Source organism: Thamnophis sirtalis, unplaced genomic scaffold (assembly GCF_051295495.1).
Source record: "Thamnophis sirtalis isolate CommonGarterSnake01/CBP01778 unplaced genomic scaffold, rThaSir2_p1.2 scaffold_3, whole genome shotgun sequence".
Classification (NCBI taxonomy): Eukaryota; Metazoa; Chordata; class Lepidosauria; order Squamata; family Natricidae; genus Thamnophis; species Thamnophis sirtalis.
This window is the reverse complement of record NW_028261383.1, coordinates 155667168-155682221: the sequence shown is the minus strand read 5'-3', so window position 1 is coordinate 155682221 and position 15054 is coordinate 155667168. Positions and strand designations below refer to the sequence as shown.

General features: G+C 40.7%; 1 protein-coding gene across 2 annotated transcripts in view; it reads right to left on the bottom strand.

The window, feature by feature from the left end:
• LOC106552911 (cyclic AMP-dependent transcription factor ATF-7) overlaps positions 1-15054 on the bottom strand; it is a 107404-nt gene that overhangs the window by 59687 nt on the left and 32663 nt on the right. The window lies entirely within an intron of this gene.

Genomic DNA, 15054 nt, shown 5'->3' with positions numbered 1-15054 from the left:
TTTTTAAAAAAAAGCTATTTTTATATTAGTATGGTTACTGGCATGTTCTACTTGTTCACAAGAATTAAAGCATCTAAAACTACTCAACTACAAAGTTCACTGGCCAATCACATTCTAAATCATCTCCACCACCTTGTTATGAGATGTACTAAAATAATATAAACTGGACTCTCTAGAAGGTTTGAGTCCCGCCCCCTTAATGTAGAAAAGCAAATATGCCTCAGCAGGTATAATTTACCCCTATTAGAATTCAAATGGTGAAGAGAGAGCTGACGTCACGACAGCACGATGTGCGATCTTGGTGTTCCAAGATCGCAGTTGAATTTCTGCTGCTGGACGGTCCATTTGGACCGAAACCATCCTGCAGAGACAGTAATTGAGAAGGGCACCTCCTGCTGATCTCAGGGACACTGCAAAGTCCTTGAAAGATCCAGGAAATAGCCTTATTTTCCCCCGTGACAGAAACGCAGCTAATGAAGCTGCTGAAGTTGGGACAGCTCCGGAACGGGAAGAAAGCGGAAAGAGAAAATGTGTCGAATTGGTGAGGAAATTTTATCATTAGAGGAAGAGATTACCCAAGAAAAAAAATTAAGTTAAGATTGAAGACAAAAGACTGTAGGCAGCGAAATTGATATGCATTGAACTTAGTGTGTTATCCAGTTTCTAATTTTTTATTTTTTTCACGGATGGAATTTTTGCAGGGGCTCCCTATTTTTTAAACTGAATGGATTAATTCTTTCTTCTTCTTTTTTCACTTTTGCTTATACTTATGGATTAAAATTCTCCTTTTTTATAATGCTTGATTTGATTGGATTGTTTTTGATCTCCATTTAAGGTTTTTTTTTTCTTTCTTAAGCTTGGAATATAAAGAAGAAAATAAGAAGGATTATAAAGAGGGTTGTAACAACAGGAGGAAAAGCAGTTACACTGCCACTTAGAGGCTGGAGGCTGGATACATTGTTTTTTTTCTTCTTTCTCTTTGATCACATGAAGTTTAAGGTTCTTTTAGCTTGTTTACTGACAGTGATAGTAGGAAGAGCACCAGTTGTTTATACAGGTGCCTTTTGGAAGTTCTATCTCTAGCTATTGGAGGGAAGACAACATTTTGACTTGAAAGATAATAAATGAACCTGTTTGAAGTTTATTAAAATAGCCTTGAACCCTATAGTAGCAGTGTCTGAAAAATTGAAAGAATGGCTGAGCAGGAAAAAGAAACCGTAAAATTGCAAATGATGGCGTTTGAAATTCAAAATCTATTAGTTGTGACAGAGAGAATTGAAAAGAGATTGGAGAATATGGAATACAAAACAGAAAAATCTGATGGAGGAACTGAGGATGTTTAACAAATGCAGAAAGTGGAGGACAGAGTTCAAAAGACAGAAGAAAAAAATGAGCAAAGAGATAAGAAAACTGTGGATACTGACAACAAAGTGAGCGTGGTTGGTAATGGCAAGAGTGGAATATGAAAAAGGGAGATTAATGGATTGGAACTCTACCCCAGACTTCAAAGCACAGAAGAAGAAAAGAGGTAAAAATTGACGGAAATAAGGAGAGAAATCTTGATAGAAGCACTAGCGATAACCAAAGATAAGCTGATGGAAAGAGCAGATGTTGGGTTTCAAGCTTTTGTGAGCTACGAAAGGAACAGCATGTTGCCAAGGGAGGTTTATACAAGCTTTATTAAGAAAGTAACTAGAACATTAATGTTACAAATGGCAAGAGATATAAGACCGTATTATTGCTGGAGGGATACAGGTTGATGTAATGAAAATGTATAATAAAAATTAAGCTAAATTTAGTTTACTAATAGTATATATAAAATGAAGCGACAATAGCTATAGTTAAATAATGATTAATAATGATAACAATACATATAGATATATTAGTTTGATAATATGAAATTTTATATAAACAACACATGGAGATTATGAGAGGAGGTTTAAAAGCTTTAACTAGAATATGGTATAAAGATGTATTGTGATTGGATGATTTTAGAATGATTTAATGGAATGTTATATAATCTTATTCTAGATTTTGAATATTATATATAAAAGGATGTAAAAACAATTATAATCAAATTAAGATCGAGATATAAAAATTGTGATATACATGAATATAGGTGAATTTAAAATATGCGATTTGATATGAAAAGCAGGTGGTGATTATGGAAGAGATGCATGGAAATACTGTAACCAACTGACACACTTTCTACAATTTGTAATGGGAAGATGGGTTTTTTATTTTTATGTTTGTTTGTCCCTGTTCAAAAACAAATAAAAATTGTTTTAAAAAAAGAATTCAAATGGTAATGGTATATCCAAATGGCAGAATATGTACACAATTTCTACTGAAACTACTTCACAGATGGAATTATGTCCAACTTATCCAAAGGTACAAAGACTTTATACTCTAGCTTTCTCCAAACTGGCACCCTCCGGGCTATTCACTTTAATCTCCAGAATTCCCTAGATAACAAGGAAGATCGTTCTGGGAAATTAAAGTATACCAAGATGTGTACTAAGAAGTATCAATCAAGATTGGGGAACATTACTTGAACAAACAATTCTAGTGGATTGACATCTAGTGATTTAGTGCTAATGAAGTTCACATTGGGCATTTCATCTGCTATATGTGCATTCGTCTCCCTGACTTTGCTCCCAAACAGTCACCTCCAGATTGAATTACAGGTACCCTGTTTCCCCAAAAATTAGACCCAACTGGAAAATAAGCCCTAGCATGATTTTTCAGGATGCTCGTAACATAAGCCCTACTCCCAAAATAAGCCCCAGTTAGAACTGTCAGGCAGATTTGGGTGGAGAAATGGATGGATGCATTTAGTATCGTATTTCCCCAAAAATAAGACCTAACCAGAAAACAAGCCCTAATGCGTCTTTTGGAGCAAAAATTAATATAAGACCGGGTCTTATTTTCAGGAAAACACGATAGGCCTTGATTTACGATTGTTCATTCAGCGACTGTCTGAAATTATGATGGCGCTGAGCGATGGGAGTTGGGACCCAGGCCTCAGGTTATAGCTGTTACAGCGTCCCTGTGGTCGTGTGATCAAAATCTAGGCGCTTTAGGACAAGATGCCTGTCCCTAAAAACACAGACGCACTGCAACTCCCCCACCCATCTCAGCTATCCATCTGCCCACCATTGTGTACAAAATCGACATGGCCCTGGAAGACTTGCTCAGTTCCCTGGCTACTTCTCCCCATCCCCCCACACTTGGGAGAGTTGGGCCTTCTTTCTGCCCCACCGTACCCAGTAGGCCTGGGCTCTCTTTTCCTTTGCTCTTTGCTGAAACTGCTGAAAAACCTCTCTAGCCTTTAGAATGAATATCTTTGCTAGCTTCTGGGCTGTAAAATAATATTTTTAGCCTTCACACCAATTGCCTTAAGCATGCTGCAATTACAATCAACTAGGAATCTACATTTGATGGGTCCCAGGAGACCTGTCTTTTCTGCTATAGTGCCAGCCTTATGGAATATCCTCTCCACATCCCTTTGGATATTCCAAAAAGCCTTCAAGATTTGGTTATGTGACTAGGCCTGGGGCTTCCACAGAACTGGAGAGTTGTCTAGATGGCTCCGTTGTTGAGGGGGTGATTTTTTATTATTCACTTATGATTGTATTTTGAGGTTTTATGCTTTCATATTTGTATTTGTGTTTTTATATTTTTGGTTTTATCTATTGTTGTGTGCTGCCCAGTATCACCTTTGGTGAGATGGGCAGCTATATAAATATGTACATGACAGCCTTTTCTAACACAATCTTTTAACTTAGTGAAAATATTTCAGACTGATTTTCCATACAGCCTTGTATTAGTAAGTAGAAAAGAGTAGGATATGAATAACAATTGAGAAGATACAATGTTTTTTTAAAAAGATAATATCCCCCTGGATTGACAGTTGGTCTTACCTAAACTGTAATTTTAAGAGTTGTTTGCAGGATGGTCCAGAGATGGTATAATCACATCCAATTCGCCTCGAGACTGGATTGAAGCTGAAGCCACGCCTCTGAGCTCCTCCTTTCAGACTCCAGTTTCAATGCAACGTACGCTCCCAAGATCCTGAAAACAAGTCACAAAGGAGACACCTCCACCCACCAGACTGTCTACCTAACCAGGGTGGGAACTGGACCATCCTGCAAAGAACTCTTAAAATTACAGTTCAGGTAAGACCAACTGTCATTTTCCAGAGTGAGTTTGCAGGATGTTCCAGAGATGGGACATACCTAAGTTACTGTCCCATAGGGTTGGCAGTTACCAACCAGACAGAACCAAATGCCACATCCGCAGACGCAAAGGTACCCAACCTGTAGTGCCGGATGAACGGTGACGGGGAGGCCCACGTCGCTGCCCTGCAAATATCTTCTATTGGCGCCTGAGTGGCCCAGGCTGCAGACGTGGCTGTGCTCCTCGTAGAGTGTCCCGTGATACCGACCGGCATTGGTAGCTTCTGTGCCTCATACGCGAGAGCGATAGTCAACCGAATCCAATGGCTAATGGTGGAAGGAGAAACCCTTTCCCCTAAGGATGAAGGTTGGAACGATACAAACAAGAGTTCAGACCTCTGGAATTCAGCTGTCCTTCTCGGGTAAATCCACAACGCCTGTTTCACATCTAAGTGGTTCCACCAATGCTCTTGCTCCCTGGTTGGGGCCAGGCAGAAATCCGGTAAAATGACCTCCTGCAAGCGGTGAAAAACTGAATTTACCTTAGGCAGGAATGCCGGGTCAAGGCAAAGCATGACTCTGTTACTGTGAAACACACACAGATCGTCCCTGGAAGAAAGGGCTCCCAGCTCAGATCCGCACCTAAGCGAAGTAACCGCTACCACGAACACAACCTTATATGTGAGGAGCTTCCTGCTCACCGTTCTTAACAGTTCAAAGGGCTCGGCCATAAGGGCCCGCAGCACCATGGGGAGGTCCCATGTAGGAAACCTATGAACAGGAGGAGGACATAGGTGTGCCACCTCCTTGAGGAACCTCTAGCTCTAGCCAATTTATGTTGTGCTGAATGTCGCTCCATGACCATTGGCTCTGCACTAGCTGGGAATCCAGGGTTGCCCCCCCCTCCAGCCAAACAGACTGGTGTTTGTTGTCAGGCTGAGGCACTCCTGCTCCCTGAATTTGCAACCTTTGAGCAAGGCTGGAGACATCCACCATTTGAGGGACAACAGTACCTGCCGCGTAGCTGGCACCTTGAGCGTCCAGTTGCTGGAATCGGACCTCTGGAACAGGAGCAACCTCCATTGAAATGTCCTGGCATGTAGCCGCACCCATGGCACCACCTCGATACAGGAGATGAACTTCCCCAGCAAGCTGGAGAGGGGGCCTATGGAAAGACAACGATCCCTCCGAATCTGCTTAACTAACTTCAACAAACTGGATCTGCGATCTGGGGAAAGAAAAACTCTACCCAAACAGGAATCTATAACTGTTCCTAGATGAAGAATCCTTGTGGCTGGGGTAAGGGTACTCTTTTCGAAGTTAAGAGAGAACGATGAATTTCCTCCGGTGGGGTAAGCGCCTGGATCTGCTCTATCCAAAGGATAGCCGTGTGGCTGAAAAACGACGCAGAGGCCGCCACCTTTATGGCTCAAGTTGCTGACTGGAAAGTCCTCCTAAGGGTCATCTCCACCTTCCTATCATCAGCCTTCAGGTTTTCTGCCACATCCTTAGGCACCAGCGAGGTGGGAGAAACCAAGGCCACCACAGATGGATCATGGTGGGAATCTGCAATGTTTGGGGAAAAATCTGGTTCGATATCATAAAACCTTCTATCATTACTGCCAGGATTTGGAAAGGCCCCAGGATTCTCCCATTGTTTCTTTACCACCTCCAAGAATAAATGAGGAGCAGGAATCTCCTCCTTAGCAGTTTTAGGTTAAGAAAAAATTGGGTCTTGAGGTGTCTTCGCTGGATCTCCTTCCTTGGCCACCTCACCCCCCCTCCCAGCTGTGCAGTAGCACACGCCTTGCACAGGAGAGATCGGAATAAATTTGGAAGAAACAAACCTGTGGGGGGTGTCAGGAACCGGAACCTCCTTATCGTTAGAAAGATCCAAATCTCTCTGAAACTTATCTCCCACAACCGATCCCTGACTGGCTAGGGAAGGTGACACGGCTGATTGGATGGGCTGGGGCCCATGCCAAAGACGAAGTAGCTCTAGGAACCGTGGCTCTGCCTTGGGATGGTGGGCGTGAGACCTGCCGCTGCAGGCCTGCAGCAACACCAGAGGCGATCACTCTTTCAATAAGATTCTGAAGACCAACAGGTAGATCATCTACATCCAAGGAATCCCAGAGTTCTGAAGCCTGACCCAGAGTGGACTGAGGAACCAGGCTAGGCCTGGTCGAAGCCCTTTCCCCCAACTGGGCCTCTTGCAAATTCGAATCAGCCTGGAAATCTTCCTGGTCCTCCATGGAGAGAGGAGGCAAAGGAGAAGCCTCCCCAAAAAACTCCCTCAATGAGTCTGGGGATCCAGGAGGGGAATCTCCCCTCGAAGGTCCCCCCAAGGGTGATCTGGACATGGACCTGGATGGGGAAGAGCTAAGCTTGTCCTTCAGGACCCAGGGTCAATCTCTTGACCCTGGAGAAGGTCTTGGTCAAGGCCTTGTGCCTGCGCTGCTCGTCCTTCTGGGCGGCACGAGAATGGCGAGAGACAGCTGAGGCTTAAATCTCTTGAAGGAGGCAGTAGGTCACTGCTGGGAAGAAGTCCCTTCCCCAGGGGACACAGGAGGGGATGGAGACCTCCCAGCCCCCTCTGCCATCTTGGCCTTGTGGGCAGGTACTCATGTCCCTTCTCGTGCTTCTGAAGCAATCCGCCCCGCACCTCCATCACAGCACTCCTTCTTGCAGCACGCCCCAATGCGAAGACACAGAGATAGGTGCGCTTTGGGGCTGCTGCGACGTCCAGGGAGGCTAAACAAGTCGCGCACCACTCCCAGCCACTTCCACGGCTTTATGGGGCGCCAAGAAGCTTCATGCTCTTCTCCGCTCTCTCCTTGGCTCCTTGCGGCTGCAACAAATGTCCAGGAGTGATGGGGGATGCCGGGCTGGAAACCCCAAGACCCATTAGCCCCCAAAGGCCGCCTCGCCAGCAAAGGAGGTCTCCAGGTGACTGCCGGCTTAAAAAAAATGGCTGCCGGAATGCCAATCAAGCCTCCGGAGTCTCAGAGCCCTGCACACAACCCCCAGGCAGCTGGAAAAGCCGCAGCCACCGCCAGGGACTTACACGAGGGTGGAGGATGGGCCTCAGAATCGGGGAAGCAGGAATGAATGAGGAGGGTCCAGAAATGGAAACAATAATCAGGAGTCCAAAAATTGTAGTCTTGTCTCAGGCCGGACTGGATTGAAACTGGAGTCTGAAAGGAGGAGCTCAGAGGCGTGGTTTCATCTTCAATCCAGTCTCAAGGCGAATTGGACATGATTATACCATCTCTGGATCATCCTGCACTCTGGAAAATTTTCTAATTCACAATGTGGTTAGCAAACTGGTATCATTGCACTCCTAGTTATCAGTGGTTGTTTTGCTGAGCCTGCATTCTGATTTTGGCAGGAATGTATGTGTGTATGTATGTAGGGGGGAAAAACTTTAGACTGTTAAAGAAACATTTTCTCAATTTTTTCTTTGCTTGTAATTTTCCAGTTGTCTGAATACGCAGTTGTTGACCTCTAATTCCCTTCTCCCTGAAAGAACGTTACTCCATAGAAATCAGTTTTGTAACATTTTTCATATTTTAATAGAAGAAACTCCATAAATGTAACTCGAGAGTGCCTACTGATTGAGCCATGGAAAGCCTCGAATCTCCAAACTCTCTTTTAAGAGAAACCTTCTTGTTGAGCAACTACTTGGAAACCAGGTGGAAGAAAGAATCTGGAGAGGAATGGAAAGAAGTGTCACCTGTCCTCTTAGAAAAGAAAATAGATTAATGACATTCAGTGGATTTTTTTTTTTAAAGAAGCATATGCAGCCCATTCAGCTGTGTCACACCAAGCTTACTGCTGGGAAGTGATCATGTACAGAATCCAAAAATAACAGTCATTGAAGACCTAGCAACGAAAAAACATGTTTATAGGACCATTAAAAGTCCAATAGCTTGAATTACAGGATAGAATGGAAAGCAGTTTCACCTAATTCAATTTCAGTCTATCACCTCTCTAACTGAAATAGCACTCTTCAAAACACAATATAATGGAAGGAATTGGGAATGCCATTGATATATACAAATACTCTTGTGTAACATTCCAGAGGCACTGAGATACCAAATGACTTATTTTAACACCAGCTTTCAAGATTGAAGAGCAAAAACTCGCCAGCCTTCTTTTCAGTTTCCATTTCAACTTTATTTTACTTGCTGTTACCTTTTGTATGTATTACGCCTGGTTTGTATATAATGCTATACACTAAGATACCAAGTCATGCATAATGTAAACAGAGGTAAAATAGAATATGTATTTATCCGCTGGATTTTTTTAAAAAAACATTCATTTAATTAATTTCAATTTTAGACTTTTGTTTATTGTATGAACGCTTTAATGTTCTATCGGTAAAACATGATATGCTTATCTATAAAAACAAACAAACGTATTATTGTTTAAAGCAGTGATCAGGCTAGATCCTGAATCTAAATTATAAATTACTAAATATTAAAACAATTTTACATTTTTCTTAAACACCATATACCGTATTTTTTAGAGTATAAGACACACCTTTTTCTCAAAAAAAGAGGCTGAAAATCTTATACACCGAATACAGCATTTTTTGCCTCCCGAAGCCCCGGCCCCTCACCAAAATGGCCTTGCATAGCCTTATGAGGCTTTCAGAGAGCTCCTGGGTGCTGGGGAGGGCAGAACTAAGCAAAAAACGGGCCGTTTTTTGCCCCCTCAGCCCCTAGCAGCACTCTATAAGCCTCCATAAGGCTATGCATGCAATTTCTTTTGATAAAACATGGGCCCATTTTCATGAAAAACGGGCCATTTTTTGCTCATTTTTGGGCCCCCGCCCCACCCAGGAGCACTCTGCAAGCCCCCCCCCCTGGCCTTTTGTTTGAAAAAAAATACAGGCCGATTTTCGTGAAAAAATGGACTGTTTTGGGGAGGTTTGCAGTGCAACCCCCCCCCCTTTGGAAAGCTCTTTAACTGATTGATGAGAATTACATTGATCAAGTGCTGTGCCAGCAGAAACAAAGTCTTAAGGTGCTGCAGATTTTCAGCAATTTCCTTCTCCAGCACATGGATAAATACACCTGGAAACATCTATTTACCTACCTACTCACTTACTCTCTTCCTACCTACCTACTGTATTTTTCTCTCTTTCCCTCCCTCTCTCTCCCTACCTACTCTCTCTCTCTCCCCCTATTTACTATATTTCTTTCTCTCTACCTTTACCTACCTACCTACACACTCTCCCTCCCTACTGTTTTTCTCTCTCTCCCTACCTATCTACTGTATTTCTCTCCCTCTCCCTCTATCTACCTACCTACTCTCTCTGTCCCTACCTATCTACTGTATTTCTCTCTATCTCTCTATCTACCTACCTACGTACCTACCTACCTACTCTCTCTCTCCTTACTTATCTACTGTATTTCTTTCTCTCTCTCCATCCCTCTATCTACCTACCTACCTACACTCTCTCTCTCTCCCTACCTATCTACTGTATTTCTCTCTCTTTTTTATTTCTCTCTCTATCCCTTTACCTACCTACAAACATTCTCTCTCCCTACCTACCTACTGTATTTCTCTCCCTCTCTCTCATTTTTCTCTCTCTCTCTCGATCCCTTTATCTACCTACATACCTACCTACCTACCTACTCCCTCTCTCTCCCTACCTACCTATTGAATTTCTCTCTCTTTCTTTCTCTCTCTATCCCTCTATCTACCTACCTACTTTTTAAAAAAAAAAGCCTCTTCAAAACCTTGGTGAGTCTTATACTCCGGTGCGTCTTATACTCCGAAAAATATGGTACATCATAAAAAGTTTTTAGCAATAAGCAATGGAACAAATATAATGATGCAAATCAACAGAACCAAAACGTTATTTAATAAAAAAATACCATACTCAGAAGCATTAATCAAGAACTATCCACACAGAACTAAGTTTAAAAAGTATGAAAAATATGTAAAGTAAAATTCAATGAAAAAAACAGTAGATTTTGGGACTCGTAGCAAGGTTATGCCAACCAAGGTCTCAGGCTCTCCTTTTCCCTTCCAAAGCTACATATAGAAAATGAGTGAAAGGGAAGAAGGGAGAAAAAAAGGGTTCTAAAAGTTCATTAATGCTACAAACCAATGGGCTGCCTGTCACGATAATTCTATGGTTGCTGGGCAACTATACACAATATTTACTATAGATAAAATTGAATTGTGATTGAAATCAAAAGACAACTGGGATACTAAAACCTGATTTAAAGGTTTCACTTTAAAAAAGAACAGTGTCTGCTTAAGTGCACGTTAAGAGTATACACATATTAACAGTTCATTTTCAAGTGATCCATGCTTGAACTGAAAATGCAGGTTTTATATGCTTTGATTTGTATGCGGGTGAAACACAGTTCTGACGCGAAATGAAGAAAGACACATTGAGATTCTTCATGTGATATCTTATGGATCTTGGACCCTAACCTAAGTTTCTTTTTTCCAAGGCACTTCAATTTATTTATGTATTCATTTGTTTGTTTGTTTACATCCCGCTTTTATTATTTTTACAAATAACTCAAAGTGGAAAACATATATATTCAAACACACCTTCTTTCTCCTATTTCCCACACAACAACAACCCTCTGAGGTGAGTTGGACTGAGAGAGAGAGAGGCTGGCCCAAGATTACCCAGCTGGCTTTTATGGCTATTTTCAGAGATTTCTACTTGTTTCTTGAATCATGACCTGTTTCAATGAAGGCCTGTTTCTAGTTTTTGTGCTCAATCTGTTTCTTGTGATAGCTACGAAAGTGAACAAGAAATCGACTGAAAAAGCCGTGTTTACATTGCTCATCTGCAAAACTCAGTTTTGTTCAATAAATATAAATAAAATCAATCTCAGCTTAACATTATGAACAAATATAGCCAGAGTACATGTTTGTTCCCGAACTGCAAAAATAAAACAAAACAAAATTATAGCATCAAGATGACGGCATAAAGCAGAATCAGTTCCCCTTCTGGGGAATCATATTTTATAAAAGAGCATATTAATGAAGCAAATGAAATTATTTCCAGCTTTAAATCATTACTACATTTCTGAGCACTCACCCTACCATACTTTTGAAAAATAGTAAATCAATTTCTAAATAAAGAAAATATAAAGAATAAATTGCTTCAGAACAGTTTTTCTTCTGCTTTTCTTTCAGAAATAATATGGGAAAAATCAAATCTTCAGTACAGATAAGAGTTTGTCACTGGACTGTTGTTCTGAAACACCGTATTTTTCGGAGTATAAGATGCACCGGAGTATAAGACGCACCAAAGTTTTGAAGAGGCAAATTAAAAAAAAAAGTAGGTAGGTAGATAGAGGGAGAGAGAGAGAGAAATACAGCAGATAGGTATGGAGAGAGAGAGAGAGAATAGGTAGGTTGGTAGGTAGAGGGATAGAGAAATACAGTAGGTAGGTAGGAAGAGAGAGAAATAGAGAGAATTGAGAGAGAAATACAGTAGGTAGGAAGAGAGATAGAGAGTAGGTAGGTAGAGGGATAGAGAGAGTGAAAGAGAGAGAAAGAAATACAGTAGATAGGTAGGTAGGGAGAGAGAGAGTAGGTAGGTAGGCAGATGCTTCTAGGTGTATTTATCCATGTGCTGGAGAAGGAAATCGCTGACAATCTGCAGTACCTAAGACTTTGTTTCTGCTGGCACAGCACTTGATCCATGTAATTCTCATCTATCAGTTAAAGAGCTTTCAAAAAAAAAAGGGGGGGGGGAGTTTTTGCACTCTGCAAACCTCCCAAAAACGGCCCTTAAAAAAAAAAAAAAAAAAAGAGGCATGAATAGCCTTGGAGGGGGACTTGCAGAGTGCTCCTGGGGGGGGGGGGGAGAAATGAGCAAAAAATGGCCCAGTTTTCGCAAAAATGGGCCCATGTTTTATCAAAAAAAATTGCATGCATAGCCTTCTGGAGGCTTATAGAGTGCTGCTGGGGCCTGGGTGGGCAAAAAAACACGCATTTCTTGCTCATTTCTGCCCTCCCCAGCCCCCAGGAGCTCTCAAAACTCTCCATAAGGGTATGCACGGCCATTTTGGTGAAGGGGGTGGGGCTTTGGGAGGCAAAAAATGCTGTGTTCAATGTGTAAGACATACCCAGATTTTCAGCCTCTTTTTTGAGGAAAAAAGGTGCATCTTATACTCCGAAAAATATGGTACTTCCATTATATTTGTAAATCATATTTCAATGGGAAAAACGCATCTGCAAATACTAAGAGACATGTGGTAGTCATATGTTAGTGATCATTATCTTCCTGTCATTTCAATAATTTTATGTCCTTGACATGCGTAGACTTATACAAACATAGCTATTCATTTCCAATACATGATAAATCCATGATATATAAAAGGATACACTGGAAATACATCTGCTAGGTACAGCAACCTAATTATTTGTTAGCAGGATCTTACAGGAGAGCATTATGACTCTAAGTATCAAGGCAAACATAGCATATTATTGATACATATATATTTAAAGAAGGGAAAGGACACACGGGCTCTTTAGATTAATTTAAAAGCTATCTCTAACAGCTCAGTTCAGACATATATAAGAGATACTATCGTTTTCCCTGAAGTCTGCTGCCTGGGAGGAAGGGAGAAAGTGTCTAAAAGAAATACACCACTTGCTTCAATAATCTCCACAATTTCAATTACCCCTGAGGAAATTCACCCCTTAATAAATTAAAAAGATTGCCATCTCTTCCTTAAAGACTTCTTATTAACATTATTATGGAATTAGCATCTCTAGGGACCTATATTCACACAAGTTTATGTCACACTAGGTTTATTATCCTTTGGGGTGGTGGAAGAGTCTTGATTATAATAACCGCAATGTAGACTCATTGTATGGTCTTATGGAGGCCTTTAAAAAGGATCTGGGCAACTATCTATTTGGTTTGCCATAACTGTGAATTAATGTATCAAGTAAGGGATTAGATTAAGTCTCTTCCAACATTGTGGATAATTTCATACAATGTGTTGCTAAAAAAAATATGCCTTCAGCATTTTACATGAGCCAGGTTTACTAGTACATGGAATATCTTAGCATGGATTTTTAATGCTATATTTTTATCTCTAGTGATCAACACTGGATACTGGTTACTTCCATAACCGAGTCAGGAAAGAAAAACAACCACCACCATACAACCTTCTAAGAATAATTCATATTTAAAAGTAAGTCATTTAGCAACAGTTATCAACATCTATCCCATTTTCTTTATTTTGTTCCTAAAGTCCCTGTTCCCTGGCCAATCTTCCTCTTCAGTCTTTCATTTAACATTATAAGTCATAATATACATATAACTGCTACAAAAGGAAAAATATTAAAACAGGTGTGTGAAGTGAAAAGAAACAAAGTTCAGATAGCTAATTAAAATTATTCAGTTCAAATATCAACATCTGCTGCCGATTATACAGGATGGTGCAGAAAGACTGAAAATGATAACTAATTAATCCAGCAATGATTAAATATAGTTAATTCCGATTACAAAATAACCAATCTATGAAAATGCTGAAGTGTGCTGCTCTAATACCTTCTTTATCACCAGCACAAACAAATGGATCCTAATAAAAGATTCACCAAACAATTTTAAGCAAGAAATTGTTTCAAATGTAGATAAACATCTAGATCTCTTTAATTTGGTGGCAATTGTTTTGATCCTCTATAGAGGTCTTTACCTTGCTCTGACCCCCTATATGGAAAGTATCTCTTTGCATTCCACAAGGAACTTCAGAGACTTATAAGTATAGCATAACATCAGCTGTTCCACCAGGCAAGCAATCCAGATTGATTGATGCTAATTCAGGAGTAAGTTTCACTGATTTCAATGGATATGTGCAGATAACAGAATTGCTTTGTCATTTAACTTTTACAAGTATACATAATAATAACTGAATTATGCATCTCATTACAAAACCTGATACACTTACCTACTTAACCCTTTTCATGTTAAGCATTAATTAAGCACTTCAGCTAAGCATGCACAGAGACAATTCCTTTGGACTCCCTCGACTTATGTCTGCCCGTTTAATGACAGTTAAAGTTATGACTTTGGAAAAAATCATGTATGACCAGTACTTGCATAACAGTCATTGCACTAGCCCCGTGGTCACATGATCACAATTTGGCACTTGGCAAATGGAATCTATGACAGGCTGTAGCATCAGGTGGTAATAATTTGCAACTTCTGTAGAGTTCTAGCAAAAACAGCCACACGGGAAGATGGATTCACTTAAGGAGCATGGCGATTTGAGTAATAACCGCCATAAAAATTGGTGTGAAATCAGGTCTGACTTGACCTATGACCAGAACGATTTATGATGGAAATTCCAGTCCGAATTGTATTCATAAATTTTATTTTCTATATACAGGTAGTCCTTGACTTACCACCTCAATGGAGCCCAACATTTCGGTAGCTAAGTGAAACATTTGCTAAGTGAATTTTGTCCTATTTTACGACCTTTCTGGCCACAGTTGTTAAATGAATCACAACAGTTGTTAAGTTAGTACTGTGGTTGTTAAGTGAATCTGAATTCCCTATTGACTTTGCTTGTCAGAAGGTTGCAAAAGGTGATCACATGACCCCAGGACACTGCAGCCATCATAAATACATGCCAGTTGCCAAGCATCTGAATTTTGATCACATGACCATGGGGATGCTGCAATGGTCGCAAGTGTGAAAACTGGCCATAAGTCACTTTTTTCAGTGACATTGTAACTTTGAATGGTCACTAAATGAACTGTTATAAGTCAAGGTCTACTTGTACATATTGCAGTGTGAATCTCAGTGTACTACTTGTCCATCTGAAGCCATTTAATGGCAAAGATTATTTCCATGGCTAGTACAGACCTTCACTCA